This window comes from Protopterus annectens, chromosome 11.part0, assembly GCF_019279795.1.
Source record: "Protopterus annectens isolate FY-2018-M chromosome 11.part0, PAN1.0, whole genome shotgun sequence".
Taxonomy (NCBI): domain Eukaryota; kingdom Metazoa; phylum Chordata; order Ceratodontiformes; family Protopteridae; genus Protopterus; species Protopterus annectens.
Genome location: NC_056745.1, coordinates 396,661,618 through 396,681,567, shown reverse-complemented (window position 1 = coordinate 396,681,567; position 19,950 = coordinate 396,661,618). Strand labels below are relative to the sequence as shown.

The window sequence follows — 19,950 nt, the reverse complement described above, 5'->3', positions numbered from 1 at the left end:
ATGTTGATGTGTTGAAACCTCCTCAGTTTTAATTTTTTTAAATATTCTTGGGAAAGTGAACAGACATGAAAAAAGCAACAACTGACAAGGAAATTCTGAATTCACTTAAGCTGTTGGAGGAAAAATTAAATTTAAATTGTTGTCTTGTGACAACATTTATTTAAGAGTAAGTGTTAAAATAAAGTTCCCAAAGATCTTCCCATCATGCACTTTCCTGTTGGTATTTCTAGTGGTGATATTTTTTAAGATCTTTCCCCTTGTTCAACAACAACACAGGTTTGAAAATACTTCATATTCTTATAAAGTAATCCTTGGCAGTTAAATGTTAAATGATGAGACTGTGCTTTTAGGCACACGAATAAAAAATAGTTTTTCAGTTTCTGGGAGTAAAGAAAATTGTGAGTTGATTTTACATAATACACAGTGAATGGAAGCAATCAATCTTGAAAGGAAAGGAAAAAGTTATAGTGTGGTCTTAAGGCTTATCAATATGGGACATCTTATACTGTTAATAAATCAAAATCTACCAGTATTTTACACTCACCTCAGTCCAATGACCTGATTTCTAATGTCAACAGTGAACACTTTTTGGAATCAAAAACCTACAGTGAAGACCAGAAAGATTTGCAAACAAGCAACACCTTTCTGTGGAAATGGGACTGAAGCATTTCATTGCAAAACAATGTGGCACAGGATAACAGTCACCCACAGATAGGGTCTTTTTACAATCAGAGGGGCGATGGAAATGTGACCTCAAGTTTCAGGGGAAGGAAGTGAAATCAGTGACATTTTGTAACCTTTTGAGCATTTGTTTAAATGAAGAACAGATATGTTTACTTGAAATGTAGTCTGGACACAGACCAATTTGTCCAGAGACACCAGTTGGGGGTGGTGAAGGTGGGTAGAATGGGGAAAGCAGGTGTTGAAAAGGAGTTAGGTTTGGGTGATGGGAGAGTTATGATTAATGTTTAGGAGGGTGAGTTGAGGGAATGATGTAAAGGTGAGGAGAAGTCATTTAGTTTTGCAGTAACTGACAGTTGGGGAACCAGATTTTGGCGTGAGCTTGCTGTTAGTGACAAGTTATGTCAGTGATGACCAGTAGTAGGTATTCTGGTTGTTGTGGGGGTTGGTGCAAGTGGTGGTGAAGGAGTTTTTTTTTTCCTTTTCTCATCTATCTCAAGGGTTGTGTTTCTTTTGTTATTTTGAGTTTGTGAGGATGTCTTTGTTCAAATGTAGTAGTTTGCAAGAACTCAGTCTCCCTTTTTACTACCAAAAAAGGTAGTTGTTCCAATAATTGTAAATTATTACAATGATAGGTTCTCAACTAGGTACAGGCTGTATGATTATAATGCATTTCTGTACCACACTGCTATAGTTAGTGTAAGTGTTAGCAGGGTGGTATTTCATTGTGTTTCTTAGCATGGCTGAGTCAGGCATCTGGGGGTTGTAATATTTGGAGTTATGTAGCTTTTTGTCTGTGGAGGTTTTGATGGTGATATTTGGTTGATGACTGTTAGATTTCACATTTTTATATAAAAAGGTGTTCTGCAGTGGGCTGGCTTGTTTGCATTGCCCGGCAGGTGGTGAGTGTGCACTGTAATTGTTCATTTTGTGGTTGTGTTTTCTGCAGTTTGAATGACCTAGGTGTTGCACTTTAGCCCATCCACAGTTAGACAAGCATTTCCTACTTGTGGTGGGCACCACATATGCTTACTTCTATGGTGTTCAGTTAGTCGAAAGTTTTCTACTCGCACACTGGGTGATGGCCATGCTCTAAATCAAAGCTTGCTCTAAAGCTGATAGCTGATATTTAAAGAAAAACATTTTATTATTCAAAAGAGGTAGCCTGGAATGCTATCACTGATTCTTCAAGGTATTCTTGTGCCATTTGTTTTTTTTTTTTTTGGAAAGTTTACTGCTGAAGGACAAGGAATTGGCAGAACAAATTCTAAATTATTGCCCTCAGTGAGTGTACATTTTATACAAAGTGATAAACAGTCATTCTCTGTTTTTTTGTGATGTAGTTTTTGGGAGTGAGTTTGCTGCTGGGCAGTTCAGTGGAGATTTGGGGTTGTGATCATTTGGCTGGCTGCATGGCTGCTCACTGAGTGTAGTCCACCTAATTCAGTTTTGTTTCTGGTATGGTTCTGTTCAGAGATCCCTTTTGTGCCTTCTGAATGGGTTTGTGTTTCAGAGCTTATAGCATTCTTTTGCCTTCAGGGCATTCTGGTAGGTATACAACTAACCAGGGTATCAATTGGAGAATCATTTGCTGTTCTAGTATATAAATGGATTTAGATTTCACAGCATTCTTAAGCTTTTCATTGAATACTATTCTAAACCACATATTTTAGCAATACATAGATTTTTGATGTGATAAAAGCCCTCAAGGTACACTAAGCCCAAAGCTCAGAATGTTTCATATATGTATTTTGCAAGATATTTAGTAGAGGCTCTAACACACTGGGAGGGATTGGTATGTTGAACCAGAAAAAACGAAAAATAAACCACCACAAAAAATAGTTGTACAGTTCGGTACCAATAAAGGCTGTCTTCCGAAACCACAAGTTCAAAACCACACTCCACAAATTCCACTCGTTTCTTTACAGATAAGACACAAATTTATTGGACAAATAGACTTCAGTGAAAAAAGGATTTAGCGCTTTCGTCTCCACCCTGGAGACCTCTTCAGAATCAATTAGTAGCACCTCTCCCATTCCTTTTATACATCCATTGGAGAGTATTAATTGAACAATGACATAATTGATCAGTTAAATAATTCCAAAAATACATAATAATACATATTAATGCGTATTAAAGCATATTAAATCATATTAAAGTGCAATTGGAGTCAGAAAATATCATTATAACTTGTATATATATATATATATATATATATATATATATATATATATATATATATATATAAAATATAAAATGTGTGACTTCTCGATAAAAATGTATAAAATGTATAGAAATGTATGTTTATATACCTTTTGTATAAAAATAATATATAAATTAGATAGAATTGATCTATTATAATACACATGCACCAACACTTTATATAAAAGTGTATAAATATGTAAATAAATATAAATATAAATAAATATAAATATATGGACAATAATATGACACATATAAGTTTTAAGACATATAAAAATTGGTGGAATAAGTATAGATGAATGAATTATGAATAAATAAATACTGTGTATTAGAATTTCTAAACACTAAAATACATAAATTACATAAATACCAACATAAATGTTGTTATAAATTTCCTAAAAGCTAAAAAGTGTATTTTTTAAAATATAATTCTAAAATTTATGTCTCTTAGGATCTTCTGATAAGATTTTTAGTGCTGGTGTAATTGAAATATGGTCATTAAGACCCTTCCCACTACAAGCATCAAGTTTGAGTTGCCATATCATCTCTCTATATGCTAATTTTGTCTCCCAATCACCACCTCTCTCAAAATGTGAAACTTCTTCAAGGACCCAAAATTTATAGTTAGCTTCGTGACATGTTTGGGAATGTCTAAAAAGTGCATTGTTTTCATTCTTCCTGTTGATATCTCTCATGTGCTCATATATTCTTTTCCTTAGATGTCGTTCTGTTTTGCCAATGTAGTATGCCCAACAAAATTTACAATATGCAAGGTATACCACCCCTTTGGTGTAACAACTACTGTACTTTTTGGACCTCAATGTTGTTCTTAGTGTGGGAATTGAAAGTTCTTTTTCACCTGCTATAAATGGACACTGTGGGCATCTCCCACACCTAAAAGTGCCCTTTTTCTTAGAAATAGTTCCACTCTCGTTGCTGTCTTTTCTGCTCTCCAGAATATTCTTCAAATTGTTGTTCCTCCTAAAACTGTATGTCAATTTGTTTTGGAAAACCATAATACGAGTGGGCATAGCTTTAAACATTTCCCAGGTCTCTTGTGTCTTATCTGTAAAGAAACGAGTGGAATTTGTGGAGTGTGGTTTTGAACTTGTGGTTTCGGAAGACAGCCTTTATTGGTACCGAACTGTACAACTATTTTTTGTGGGGATTGGTATGTTGGTTATAAGTCCTGTTTCAGGGTGCAAAGCACCGAGTTTGTTCCAAGGTTGTGGTGTGGGTAATGTTAGAGCACCAGATCACCAAATACATGTAAGCCCAAACTATTCTGTGTTATTAGACCACTGTTTGTCTTATTAGCATGTCCAAGAAGACTACTGGGCTACTAGCCTACTGTTATGTTAGTGCGAGCCTTGCAAGGCTTGGCTTGTGACCCCCCCATTTTTTTTCACAGCTGAAATGCACAGTCGTTTGGTTGGAGGATGCAAGGTTGTGGGAAGCAGTGCAGTCTAGATATTTGTACATAAATGCATGAGGATTTATAGCAGGACAACATTGGTTAGGGTATAGCAGGTCAATGTGAGTGGGGTTGAGTTTTTTTTCCTCTCTTCTCATGGTTTCTTCTTTCTTTTTACAAGTGGCAAATACCTGTACTTTAAAGGAAAAACAGGCAGCCATTGTGGCTCAGACTGAAGAGTTGTCACAGGAAGCATCAGCAGGGGATCCATCAAAGAAGGATGGCTCCTGTATGGTTAGAACTAAGAGACAGTTTCAGCCAGTGAGGCAAACTTCTACTGTCAGAGGAAAGCACTTCATGCTGTTGAAGGAACGGGTCTGACTGAAGTGGCAGGTAATGACATTATGTCAAAATTAGGTAGATGAGATTGATTTCTCTTGGGGTTGAAGGCTTGGTTTTTGGATGGCGTAGGTGAGGCACTGCAAGAGTTAGTTGATAGGGATTGTGAGGATGATTAGGATTTGCTCGGGTGTGTGCCTTTGGTTAAAGATAAGATATGGAAAGGTGAGTATGTTGACATATTTGAGTTGATTGATGCGGAAGGGTGCACCATTTGTGGGAAGTGGAAATTGCAGGTAATGATCTACTGGGAGCTTTAGCTGCATTGGGTTGGAGGAGAGTTGGAAGGTTTAGAGCCAGGATGTGGGAGAACTAGGTGCCTGGTTTTGTTTATTATATAGCAGTTTGAAGAAAGATAATTCCCAGGCCTTACCATTATTAGCCTATTTCTTAATTCAGGAAGCGCAGAGGTTGTAAACTGAAAATGCATGGATGTGGTATGATCATGGTTCTGCAAAAGGAAAGCCATCGATCAGTAGTTAAAATAGGAGGTGATGCACCTGGATATTTAGCTGGCTACTATGATGGATAATGTGGGAGGCTTTCCTTGAATAAGTAGTTTGTGGTGGGTGAGATGGATAGGGTTTGGGCATTTAATGCAGGCTGGTGTATGTGATCAGTATGTAGATTCTTGCTCACTTGTGCGATTTCTGCTGGGATGCATGTTTCCTTGCATTATTGGCAGCAGGAAAGGAGTCATGTGCACGCTCTTACAGTGCAGAATGATGGCAGGCCCCCCTTGGTGCAGCTGCAATAAGGAGTTAGAGGGCTGAGTACTTTTCGAGGGCAGAGGGGTGGTATTTCCTTTCAAGGGTAGAGGGGAAAGCTGGCCTTCCCATTCACCCATTAAAGTACTGGTATTGCAGCAGATTTTGTGAAATTTCTGGAATTTGAGGTCGCTAATGAGTTGATTTGGGGGTTTTACTGTGGTTTTCTATCAAATTAAGGGTTTGTAGAGATGGTGTGATTTGTAAAAATTTGCAATCTGTACGAGGGAAGGAGGAGCTTTTGTAAGGGTTGGTTTAGAAAGAGTTGCATGCTGGTAGTTTGTTGGGCCCATTTTCTTCCCCTCCATTTGTTAATTTCAAGGAATCACCTTTGGGGTTCGTCCCTAAGAAGTCTCCTGGGGAATTTTTAATGATTCACCATTTGTCCTTCCCACAAGGTGAATTGGTCAATGATTTTATTTGCAGAGAGGACTCAAAGATTAGGTATGCATCTTTGGATGATACTTGGTGATGATTAAGGGATTTGAAGATCCTTGGTTAGTAAAGTTTGATACTGAGTCAGCATTCCATTTGTTGTCAGTATGTGAGGATAAATGGCTGTTGTTGGGTATCCATTTGAGGACAAATGTTATTTTGACAAATCCATGCCCATGGGTTGCAGGCTGGCTTGTGCCACTTTTCAGAAATTCAGCTCTGGTCTTCACTGGATATGGCTGTAAAGGGTGTGTAACCAGAGGGCCATTCATTAGCTCAGTGATTTCCTTTGGTTTAGCAAAGGTTATGAGGAAGCTAAAGAAGGCATGCAGGCATTCACTGATATGTGTGAAGAGCTGGGTGTTCCTCTTGCAAGGAGGAAGTTGGAAGGCCATGGTAAATTTTTCTGAGATTGACAGTGGTTGCAGGTTGAGGTTTGTTTTGTCATTCTGCATAGAAAATTGAGCATTTGAAGGGCCAGATTGGGTGCTTGATGGCTAAGGAGAAGGTGCAGATTAGGGACGTCATGGAACTGTTGGGTTTGTTGAATTTTGCATGTTGGGCAATTAGTCCCAACAGAGCATTCTGCAAGTCAGTAGTATTTTTGCTGAAAGGGAGGAACCAAACATCATTGTGTGAGAGTTAGTAAGCTAGTGTGAGGAGATTTAGAATTGTTTGCATAATTTCTAGATCAGGTCAATGGCATTTCATTTGGCAGAAAGACTGTGTCAATCAGGATAAGTTACACTTTTTCCCCAGTTGCTGCAGGAGATCAGGGAATGGGGGCATATATTAATGGAGACTGGTTTGCAGTTTGATGACTGAATAACTGGGAAGAAGAATGGAAGAGGGATGTGGCTTTTTTTGGAGTTGATGCCTATTTGGGTGGTCTTGGTGGTTTGGCATGAGCACTTGTGTGAGAGGAAGGTGGTTTTTAATTCAGACAACTTGGTAGTGGTGCAGGTTTTAATGTCAAAAAGTGTTAAATCTAAGTTACTTCTGTTAGTTTTAAGGAAACCTTTTTCCAAAGTTTAATGATACATTTTTCTTTTTCAGGTGTACGTTTACCAGATACAAAAAATTTGATTGTTGACAGTGTTTCTTGTTCACAGTTTCATAGTTTTTCAACACTTGGCCCTGGAGACACAATTTGAATCAGTGTTGCTGCCGGAGGAGGTGTGGCATTTTGGTCAGATATAACAGGATGGCTTATTCAGCAATCATGGGCAGACTTGACACAGAATGCTTATGGTAGGGCATTGTCTGCATTTGGTGAATACATATTGGAGTTGCTGGAGAAGGAGAGAGTATGGACAGTTAAGCTATTGTTGCATTATTTGGCTAGGGCTTGGGCAAAGGGGTGGGTGCTTAAATCAGTTAGTGCACATTAAGGAGCCCTTAGCATATTTGAAACGATGGCAGATCTGGAGGGCTTAACCAAGTTGTGGGCAATAACTTGGATACTGAAGGGATGGGAGCGGGTTTGTGGTAGAAAGGCTGATGTGTGTTTGCCTATGATGAAACAGGTCCTTAAGGTGTTTTTGTCAGGGTTGCTGTTATTAGAAAGGAATTCAGTGGATTACCCACTTTGGAATACCTTGGTAATGTGGATGTACAGAGGAACATTTATGGTGAACAAGCTGCTGGGTTCACTATTGTGGCAGGATGTTTTTATACTTTCTTCTATGGTGTTGATTTGGTTTTGGCAATCTAAAACAGATTTGGTGGACAAGGGTACACAGATCATGTTGTGGACATATGTTGACAGGTATCTTTGTCTAGTGGCATGGGATAAGACACTGCAACTATCGCATGGTGATAGACCACAGGATTTTTTTTTTTGGACTAGTAGTAGGAGGGTGATAGAAGCCAGCCAATTTATTTGTTTGATAAGGAAGGCCTTTCAGTATTTAGGTTTTTAAGGTGAAAGGCCCTCCATGAATTCTTTGCAGATTGGGAGGACATCTGACATGGCAAGTGAAGGGTGGTCAGTAAAAGTTACAAAGAGGGCTAGGCAGTGGTCATTGGGGACATTTTTATCTTATATTAGCTAAGTGGATGTTATGCTTGATGGCTATGATTATATATTTTTTCTCCTGCTTTAGGTGGGATGGTTGTCATATTGGGTCATTCCTTTGTGTATTAAGCATTTAAGTGAGCTGTGATTAGGCTGGAAGGAAACTGAGTTGGCATTGGAAAAGTGTGGATGGAAAGTGTTTTGGCAAGGTGTTAGAGGATTCAGGTAGCATCAGCTCATGGGAAAGCTGGAAGATATTCATTTTTGGATTGGAATACCAAGTATTTTGGTTCTCCATTTCTCAGGTCATGACTTGGGGATAGCTCCAAAATGGCAGTTAGTGGCTAGGATGAAGGGGGGTTTGGCAAGTTTGAAGGGCAGATTTCTTTCAATGATTATAATTTGGTCAGAAATATTGCCATATTTGGTTTAAAAGAATGCTACCAAGTTTGTGGGTATCGAGTGAGCTTGCTCTTTTGTTAATCATAGCTCTCTAGAGTGTTGGGACAGCTGGGTGTTTGATTACAGGGATTTTGATGATAGGGATCCAATATAGTTTAAATTCTACTACTGAACTTTATTGCTATATGTAATATTAGAGTACATTGTTTAGATACTGAAACTGAATTTTTTATAGGATTTATTAAATATTAAGATCAAAATCTATTGGAACTCAACATATGTTAATAAGCTGTCACATGCCTCTAGCCATCATCCTTTTCTATAAAAAAGAATTTCATTAAAGGTCAGCTCATTAGAGCTTCATATTTATCTTCAAATGATTATTTTTTGAATGAATATGAAGTACTTATTAAGTTTAGGAAACATAGTTATACAAATGACTTTGTAACATAGCACACGAAGTAAAGTATGCATCTATGAACCATGATATAGTTATCAAAAGATGCATGTTCAATCATTTTCAGTTATGTGGCAATAGATCCTTCTCTTGACAGTAATATCATCAAAAATAGTCTTTATAACAACTAGAAAATTATTTTGTGCAATGTGGACATGAGTAAAGTTATAGGTGAACACCATGTTTACATTACTAAATCTGGTCACAGTGTAAAGTATATCCGTGAGACCAGACAGCCAGTGTTCGAGGGAGTTTGAGCCAAGTAGAATAATGAGATGTATGCTGTAACACAAGAAAACTGGCAACTAGAATTCAAGCATGATTCAGCAACATGAAATAAGAACGAGTAATGCCTTACATAAACATAATATGTCTTGTGTAAATTTTAAAATGTTCTTGTTTCATGTTTTGGATCAAGATATTATGGACAAAAGAGGCAGAGATTTTACTAGATTGCTCGAAAAGAAAGAAATGGTACGGCAGCTGAGGTTTTAAGCTGATGGTCTGCCTGCTCACAATGAAACTATTACTATAAACTGTTTTTTTAAAATTAATACCACTGATTTGACTCAAGTTTTACATTGGCCCAAATTTGTTTCCCCTTCTTTAAGTATTTAGAGATGTATGTGGATATAATTTTGATGATGTATACTGTGGTTTTTAGTGCTTATATAGATTTATGAAGCCTTGTCCACTTACTATTTCTACACCCCCACAAACAATACCATCTTACTATACCTATTCATGTGTGAGCAATAACTTATATATGAGTGTATGTACGTGTGTGTGTGTGTGTGTGTGCATGTGTATGTATGCATGTATGTGTGTGTATGTATAGATATATATGTATGTATGCATGTGTGTGTGTGTGTGTGTGTGTGTATATATATATATATATATATATATATATATATATATATATATATACACGTGTGCATTTGCATATTTGTATATATATATATATATATATATATATATATATATATATATATATGTGTGTGTGTATATATATCTATATATATATATATATATGTGTGTGTGTGTGTATGTATGTGTATGTATGTATATATGTGTATGTATGTGTATGCATGTGTATGCATACATATATATATATATATATATATATATATATATATATATATATATATATATATGTATACTCTTACATGTATATTTGCTAGAATGTATATATGGAAAACTTAAACATTTATATACTACTATTCAGTTCTGAAATATCTTGCAATGCTCTACCAAGTTCTTATCTACTCTCATTGTATATTTTGTATACTTGTATTTTCAACCAAAAGGGGGAATATCCTCTTATTGTATACTAATGGCTGTAAAGTCTACAGTTTGTATACTACTACCCTGTAATGTCTCTTTTGTAAATTTTTCTTCTCTCTGTAAAATTACGGAGTTTTTCTCCCCAGGACTCTGCAGAAAACGGACACTTGTTGTCCAGTCAGATTATCCTGGCAAACAAATGTTAAATAAAATAAATAAAATATTTATAAGGAAGTGTTTTTATTGTTTTTTTTTTCTATTGGTGGTGGTTGTTCATGTGATTTATTGAATTAATTATATTAGATGGCGGTTTGACTCTGTTCAAGTTTATATCTGATAAAGTCTGTATAAATTAGACACAAGCTCTAATCTATTTTGTTCATACTTCATTCATTGCACAATTGATTTTATTTTAATTTTGGCACTTACTGTTTTATTGTCACCACTCTTTTACCTCCACAATATATGAATTATGGTTAAGGGTAAACACCAGCAAGGCATAAATGGTCACACAACTCAGTTGCCTTGAACTTCCTATATGGGTTTATTGGTTAGTACTAGCCTAACTGCCCTTGTAGACCATTTTAAGCTTAGACATTATCCATTTAGTGCTTTAAAGTAACCTATCCTATTGGCGTTTAGATTCACCTAACCGTTTCCAAGCTCTATATTTATATATTACTTTAATGTTAATTACTATATCAAAACATGAACATAAGATTTTTAATATTGACATATATATGTTCTGATCATAAGCAGTTTATCATTATCTTCTGTAGGAGATGGAACCCTATGCAGCCCAGAGTATTCAAGAGTTATATTCATCAGCATGTATTTATGTATCTTCAATATTCAAGACACTCACCGACTTGCAATTAGCATTTCAGTTAATATGAGGTATTTGAGGAGGTACTGCTGAAAACTACAAATAGCTTTGTTAGCTACTAGTGCATACCCTGTTATGTTAGTAAGGCACTACAAACAGCTTTGTTAGCTACTAGTGCATACCCTGTTATGTTAGTAAGGCACTACAAACAGCTTTGTTAGCTACTAGTGCATACCCTGTTATGTTAGTAAGGCACTACAAACAGCTTTGTTAGCTACTAGTGCATACCCTGTTATGTTAGTAAGGCACTACAAACAGCTTTGTTAGCTACTAGTGCATACCCTGTTATGTTAGTAAGGCACTACAAACAGCTTTGTTAGCTACTAGTGCATACCCTGTTATGTTAGTAAGGCACTACAAACAGCTTTGTTAGCTACTAGTGCATACCCTGTTATGTTAGTAAGGCACTACAAACAGCTTTGTTAGCTACTAGTGCATACCCTGTTATGTTAGTAAGGCACTACGAACAGCTTTGTTAGCTACTAGTGCATACGCTGTTATGTTAGTAAGGCACTACGAACAGCTTTGTTAGCTACTAGTGCATACCCTGTTATGTTAGTACAGGCACATTTAGTCTCTGATCAAGTGTATTTGAAACAGCTTTCTGAAAACAGATTGTCAAAATTTCTTGAATTTAGGGAGATGTAATTCCATGTAGTAGGGGCAGTTTTTGCAAATCTTTTTCCTGTTAGTGACAATGAGAAGGGTGGCCTATAAAGCAGTGGACTGTCTTGGTTCCTCAAAGCAAAGGTGCTGCTTCTGTATCTGTAACTGTCATTTATGAGCACATAGGTTCAGTCAGGTATTTAAAAGGAATGAACTGTATCCAAAAGAACCACTAATAATTCTGGGATGTTACTAATTACTGGTGACTCTTGTAGCAGCTGATGATTCCAGAAGGGAAGTGTATTTCTCAAAGTAATTTCTAATCAAGCAGAAGAGCCCACCTTGGTTACTGTTATTGGGCTATATTGACCACTTATGGGTATGATATAGAGCAATGCCACAGACTAGGTCTTATATCCTGTGGAAGCTCAGCCTTAGTCATGGAAAGTATTACCAGGCTTATCAATAAGGAAACTAGTGAAAAAAAATAGAAAAAAATAAATTAGTTTGTTTTCCATCAAATAAACTTTAACTCTCCTAAGTATGTTACACTGAATCACAAAGTGTGAGAACACTGGCATGACATGCTTCACTGACACACCGTCCAACTGTACTTGTTGGGACACAGCTATAATAGTCGAACCAAACAAATATCAATTATGCTGATGTCAAAATACTAATGCTGACAAAAAACACACACACACTAATGCTCATGCTTTGAGGAATAACCCTCGAGCATGAAAAATTTAAACATGTTTTTGCAAGGAGGCAAGCTCACCCCTGCACTCACTACTAATTATTTATTCCAACATCGAGATTGCACAATCCCTGGGGAAAGGGTATACTCCCCAACTCAGAGAAGTGTCAGCCTCCCACACCAGTCAGCCATCTATTTTGTTGACCAAATAGTGTCAGCTAAGCAGAGGATGACTTAAACTAAAGTAAACTAATGACAGTAAAACTATTTATTAATAAGCCAGTGAGAGTACCAAGGGGGAATGTGCAGAAACATGTGCCCTTCATTTTTAAGAGACAAAACCTGCACCCTAGAGTGCTAAGGTTTCCTATCACACATGCACACACTTACAAATAATTGAATTTGCCAGAAATGCCCCCTGTTGTAAATCATAGAGCTCACCTCTGTGTTAGTCACCCTACTACAGGCTATGATCCCAGTGCAGCTATCTCCCTTTTGATAATTTCTAAACTGCACTAAGAGATTGCTTGCTTGCTCACATTTTAGGGGCTTTTAGAGCAATCATCATGAAGCAACAAAGAATTTTTTTTTCAATACTGTAACTATCTGGGAGCTTGTAGCAGAAAATACACAGATTCAACAAGCCTTCTATGATGGTCACAATTATATAAAACTACAGGATAATAAACAAATATGCAGTGTGGCTAGATCTTAGTTTGTCAGCAGCATTTGTAACCTGCAAGAGTAGGAAGGTGTGACTGAGAAGCAGACCTTATCAATAAGGCAGTCTGGCAGTGATCTCTTGTTTGTGGGCTTCACAAGAGGCTCAGAAGAGTCATGAGTATAGAAATTTTAGTCAGATTTTATTTTGATTAAGTCATTATTATCTTTCTAAAGACAAGCTGAATAAGATGCTGAGATATATTAAGCCGTAATAAATCAGAGCATAACGTTACTGTTTAAACTAGAATATGCCAAGCAGTTTCTTATAACATAGCTCAGCAGAAAATAGTCAGAAATGAAATGCAACTAAATGAATAGGAATCTGATAAATGTATTCCAGCTGGTGGATGTCCTTCCCCCTTTAAATGCATGGTGGCTAGGTAACTTGTTAGAAGCCAGACTATCCAGGAAGCAACTGTGTTTTTCATTCTATTTGATTCTGTTTCAGCTTTTGCATGGTTGTTGGGATGTCTCAGATTCACAGCCATATATTTTTAATGTTTTTGCTACCCTTCACCTCACATACTATATCAAATTGATAATATGCACATGTAAAATGACTTTTTCCTCATTGTGGTAGAATATGCTGTGGGAAGGGGTAACTAAATAATTAAATAATACATCATCTGTCTGCGCTAGCTGGGACTGCTAGATATAATGCTAGTGTTAAGTGTCGGCACTAGGACCATGGGGAAATCTTTCTTTCCAGGCAGGAATCTTTTGCCTGGACCTCAGACAAAGGCAGAGTGAGATTGCCTTTCTTTCCTTCGGCATCCCCACCCTTACTGCATTTAGAGAACCGGTGAGTAATGCTTTCCAAATGTAATCCTAATATTTAGGATCAGTACATTTGCCTAAAGCTTGTATAGTTTTCAGCCTCTCTGCCTTTCTGTGATGATTTTGAAAGAACTATAATAGAAGTCGTTTTATATTATATAAATGTACATGATATTTTTCCACATTTAGCTACTGACAGGAATATTTAAATGACCTGGAACTACTCTTCTAAATGATGTTTGTAGCCGATATGTTGATTATATGTTAATGCTGTTTTTGTCTTGTCTCACCTATTGAAGTACTTGCCGAAGTGGTTACTGTTTTATTACAATGGTATCAGAACAAGTGGCACTGACTGCTTCATATTGTCATAGAAAGAACTGATAGAGCTGTTTGCTTACAATATGTTTGTAGTATCATTTGTGTTCTTTAAGTATAGCAGTTTCCTCTGCTATAAGATAATACTATAGTATGTGACTTGCATGCTAATTGTTATTCTTGTGTACATTGTCAACCCATTTTTAAACATTTATCCATAATTAGGTGACTTGTCTGCTTTGCAGACAATAGTGTCTCATTAGAAAAGGGCAGATTTTTCCCTTCTGTTCATGCACACTGGTGAGCTTAACTGAAACAGCATGGAAAAAATGCTCCTGCATATCTTGCCAGTAGTGTGGTTTGACTGTGCTCTCCACATGATGGAACAATGCACTGCTTCAGCAATTTACTGCTGAAAATGTCTGAGAAGGCAGTCATGCAAAAGAAAATACATTTGTAGCAAAATGCAGGGTTTTCCTTGGAAGTGTAATATATTTAGTGACACCGTGTTGCAGCTGAAAACCTACTTCTGATACACAATTTAACATTTTTACTATCTGTCTTCATGAGTAATTGTTTGGGTGTGGAACTGAAGTGGGTGGAGAGGATGCTGTACTGCCTGATGTATATTTTTTCCTTTGTACCTATTTTCTTTAAATTCAGACAGTTAAGAAAACTGTTTTATAGCTCCTCTTAGATTCTGTGGAGGTGGATGTTTGAATGATTTTGTATGTGCAGAAATTAAGCCAAAGTAGGTAACAGGTGTAACATTTTAGGATAAAAATACATGCATATGTCTACATCATAAATCTGATTTGCACCATAGGAATAATCCAAATGTGGCTGGGCAGTCTGTGGAAATGGACAGGGTGATTTATTCAACTGCTTTCTTAATTTGGAACATAGGATAATTTGGTGGTAGGTTTCCAGATTCTAAGATAGCAGTCACACTATTTTTACATATTTTTCTGTTTAGCCTATTAGGCAGTTTCACATGCTTTCACTGTAGATTTAGAAGATTTGTGTTATTGCACTGTGGCACATGGAGGTTGTGAGACTCAAACCCAGAACAATAAAATGAAATATATTTAGATATTAGTGTCTCAGTCACATAAGTGATCACTACTCATTGTCAGTGTAGTCCATTTGTTGTGAGAGTAAAATATGCTGTTTTTTCCAAAGCAATATTCATTATAGATTTGCACTCCAGAGCTGATAATCATGCTAAAAATATATGTATTATAAATATATCCTGACACAGATTTTGACCACTTTTGCTTCCATCAGTTCATTTTTGTTATGGTCCTTTTGTTTCATAACCTACATTACATTGCATATTCAGGCAGGCCTACACTGTGCTGACATCAATCACTGCAAAGCTCTATTTTTTTTTTTGCTCTGTACTGCGTGCTATAGGAGATAGAAGCCATTGACCCATTCAATGCATTAACCGCTCTTTAAAGCAATTTATAAGAGAAGGTGGTGGGTGAATATACTTGACATATGCATATGGTTTTATTTTTGCAGAATGGCTGTTTAAATTTTAATGTGTTTATGTACCCTTTTATTTCCTAGACACAGAGCACTGCTCATAAGGAGAGATGAAGTAGAGGGTTGTTTAATTCACCAGTTGTTGAGGGAGCACAACACTCCTTGAAATGGGTACAGAAGTATATAAATACTGCAGTCAGGTGTGCCTAGAGAAGTTATTTTCAAAGAATACCTTGCAGCTTCCCCAAAATTGAAAATGACTTTCCTGAATTAGCACCTCCACTACCCCATGGCATTATGGGTACATATAGATGTGGCCCGTGGTTTCAAGTCTGTATTGTACAGCACTGACTAAACCAGTGACAGAAAGTCTAGTCTTGGCAGTAACTGAATTTTTCCTACTATCCTGGTGTCCTCTAACAGTATTTGAACAGAGGGACATGCCCACTACTACATTTTGCCTAGTGTTTTTTTCATGTTTGGTTCTTAACTAAGTGAACTTAAAGAAGCAAGTTCAAAGTTTAACTAGTAGAAATTCTTAAAAATTATGTGCCTATTTCCCTGCCTTTCACTTTTAAATCTACATTACTACCCAGATTTAGTCATCATTTGTGTTTCTGCTCAAGGCAGAAAGACACTTTCAGCTGTACATTTATTGCACTTGTTGTGAGTCAGAGTATTCTGACTGACATGACATGTTAAGGCAGCTGGCAGCTGCTGCCTCTACTATTTCCACCTGTTCTGTGGTTACTGCGTTTGTGATTCCTTTAAAGATGCAGCACTTGACTTCTGACCCACCAGTTACAGTTGAAGTCAAGATTAAACAACTGGTACAAGTACCCAGGCAAGAGAAGAAGCCTTAATTTAGGTTGTGTGTTTATTTCCTTGGAGTTTGCCAGCAGAATGAGTATGTACCATTCCAAACCTCCACTGGGGGGGGGGAGCAAAAATCAAAACAGGTCACTACTGACGTTTTTTCTCTATAATGTGCCATGCCATTGACCTGACATTTTCCAGACTTTGGTATGCTGCAATATTAATTTAATTACACAACTCCACTTCCTATATATTTTGTCAATTAACAGTGTCTAAAAAGAGCACTCCTGTAGTAAGATCTTTGCTGTTTTCATATTAAGGACTATTTATAATGTACCTCCATACTGAAAATACTTACATGCCAACATTTTATTTTCATCTTTGCTTCAGAATTAAGAACAAAAAGCACGTAAAGCAGACTGGATGGAGAAAAATAATAAAATTTATTGTGCAATTTCGTCACAATTACTTAGACTTCTTCAGAATAAAAATGTACATTACAACTTCCTCTTTTATAATGACCCTAATTAACATATTCATTAGGTGACTGAAGATATTTTAAACATACAGACTCTCTAAGAAAATAAATGCTGTACATAAGTGAAAAAAATGTATATACAAGACTCATAGTTAAAAGACATAAACAAATATAAAAAATCTTTTGGATACAGGAAAAATATTATTTAAAATCCCAGTTCAACAATAAGGTGACTTTGTGTTGTAAGTTCTAGCTGAAAAATCCTTCTTAATCAATTGTCAATGTTAAATATAAAAATTAGCTTTTAATTTCAAAAAGCTGGTTAATGAGACCACTTCATTTAGCCCTGGGCTGGATGTAGCATTTAACCTCAGCTGCCAGATAAGTTCTTTAAATTCTAGCAGCAAATCTGTGGGCCCGCCTCTGTCATCCTCTGTCAATTGTTCCAAGACTGTTAATTTAAAATATTGACCAGGGCAAGTGTAAATGTTTTGCAAGTGCATTATTTTGGTTGCATTTCCCAATATCATATGAGTGTTGGTATATGCGTGTCCTAAAGGTCTTTTTTGTTTATCTGGCATATAGCCGCATAGACAACATTCTTGGTACCACAATTGTTTCTTTAGTAAAATCTCAACCAACCATATCCTTCAACAAAAACCTTCCGCCTCTCCAATATATATTTACATTGGGTACATTGTCGACATTTGGACATTTTTCCAAGGGCATGCTTGTGGTTCCTATCTTTGTTCTTCTCTAGTATGTTTTTCAAACTAGTGTTTTTTTTGTAGACAACTATGGGTGCATTCCCAACCTTAGCCTGTATGCTTTCGTCACAAGTTAAGATAAACCAGTTTTTGCAAATGATGTCACAAATCTGTGGGAACTGAGGTGTATAAGTAACAATCAACCAATGGCTGTAACCTCTCCCTGCATCAGTTGTTGATCCATTGCTCTCAAGGGGTGCACACAGTCTAGAAATATCCAGTCCTTCAATGGGTAAAAATATCCTTCCATTCTCTTTCTAGTGACTTTGTCTAAAATGGGTTTCACAAAATCCTCTGGATATCCCCTCTTTGTCAGCATACCCAATAAAACATCCCTTTCCATTATGAAATCCTCTAAATTGCTGATCATACGGGTGAGCCTCACCCCCTGACCCTTCACTAGGGACCTCTTTTGATGCAGGGGGTGTCCACTCTCAAAATGAAGTAGGGAGTTAGAGTATGTTGACTTTCTGTATATGTTGGACGAGAAGATGTTCTTGATGTAATCTTTACTGATCTGAATGTCTAAATAACTGATATGATCAGTATGCATCTCCATAGTAAATTTCAAGAATGTGGTGCTGCTGTTAAGAAGCAGCAGAAATTTAGCCAACTGTGCTGGACTACTGTCCCAAAAATCAGGATGTCATCAATTTAATGGCCATAAAATCTACAGTGTGAAATCACCTGGGATGTGAATACTGTGGTCAGTTCCCACTGGGTCAGGACAATGTTGGCAAAAACTGATGCTCCCATGGCAATTTCAGATGTTTGTTTAAATATATGTTCCTCATATGCTTCATAATTAAATAAAAGCACAGTTTGCTGCTTTATCCAAGAAATTATTTAATTATAGCTATATACAGTATGAAATTGATTTAAGGAATAATGTTTTGTAAAGATGTGCAGTTTTAACCTTGTATTAGATGTTTAAATCAGAATGGAGTATTCAAGTAACAGGACATAACCTGAGAAATGTGTTGGACTATGAGATGATGTGTACACGATGCTCGACAGGTGCCATTTACCAACTACTGTATTCTGTGACTTGGCACAGTAGGTAATGTAGAGCATGGTTATGTGCTTATTCAGTAAGCTTTCTGTTTTCATATGATGACATCTTGATGAGAGCTGAAACTGTTATACAACACCACTAGAACAGCACAAGATTTCTCTGCCTTTTTTTCACTTTTTTTAATCAACTCTTTCAAGTGAGATCACCGAGAGATGCTGAGGAATGTGTTATATTCTGTATACTGTCATATCTACAACTCAAATGCATCATTATATCATGAACAAACACTTTCTAAAGGGGGTGGTTAAATCCTTTCCCCTGGTGATTAATCTGTCTGTAGGTAGCATAGTGACCTTTTATTTCTTGACTTGTCTCAAAGGCCTATTAGACATGTCCTGAAAACTCTTTATCTTTTAGTATACATTTTTCTGCAGGTAGAAACATTCAAGCAGATTTATCCAGAGAGATTAGCCATTAGTGATGTTGCCCACCCCCAGTGTTCTGTTACTCCATCCTACTCAGGGTTTTCACTTTTGGGGTATACTAAAGATATGTCCCTTTGAGTGTGTGTCCGATTTCCAGAAGACGGCAGCCTTTTGGCAATGGGGAAAGGTCATCATACTGCAGTCTGTCTGCAGTGAGATATGCAGGTTCTTAGAATACAAGCCTTAGCTTTCCACCACATTCTGACAACATTATAATGTGGGGGATATGCTGTGCATGTCTCTTAGTTACCCTACTCTTAATCCTGTAACTGTTACTATCCTGTAACTGTTACCATCCCTATCTATGGTCCTAGGTCCCCAATAAAAACCCAAGCATAGTTTTGCACCTTCTTGTCACATAGTGTGCTTTTTCATTCCCCTCTTATTCTGAGGCAAGTCTTCTAATGCCTACCATGTTAGTCATGAACAGGTTAACTTTATACCTTTACACCTTGCAGCAGGCACTTTTCTGAGTATAATTTTGCCCACTACTTGAATTTTAATCTAAACTTTGATTTCAAAGGTTATGTAAAGAACTGGAAGCCAGCTACAACATAAACTCCTGGGGCTGTTGTTCTTGGAGGGTATTGGGAAAACAGCTGTGTCATGTTTGGAGGGTGCAGACACCATTTCTTAGAAAATTCATCTCTTTTAGACCTCAGGCAGCTTCAGATCATGTGAAATAAATGACTCACTCTATCTTGAATACAACTCCTGAAGAATGTGACAGCTGTTCAAGCAGCAGATTGGGACAGCTGTCAGTTAAATCACCCACTCTTAGAACTCCATCCAGCATTCTTAAAATCTGTTGGATAACCTTGAACCTGAAAGAC

At 36.9% G+C, this 19,950-nt stretch overlaps 1 protein-coding gene across 4 annotated transcripts in view; it reads left to right on the top strand.

The window, feature by feature from the left end:
- Nucleotides 1-13,642: 13,642 nt before the first annotated feature.
- Nucleotides 13,643-19,950, top strand: part of DCX (doublecortin) — a 770,468-nt gene continuing 764,160 nt past the window's right edge. For 3 of the 4 annotated variants that reach the window (XM_044087889.1, XM_044087888.1, XM_044087887.1), the window contains exon 1: nt 13,644-13,772. The gene's annotated coding sequence lies outside the window, so the exon portion shown is untranslated. Of the gene's footprint in view, nt 13,773-19,950 lie in introns of all 4 variants that reach the window. The other variant, XM_044087890.1, reaches the window with a different exon arrangement.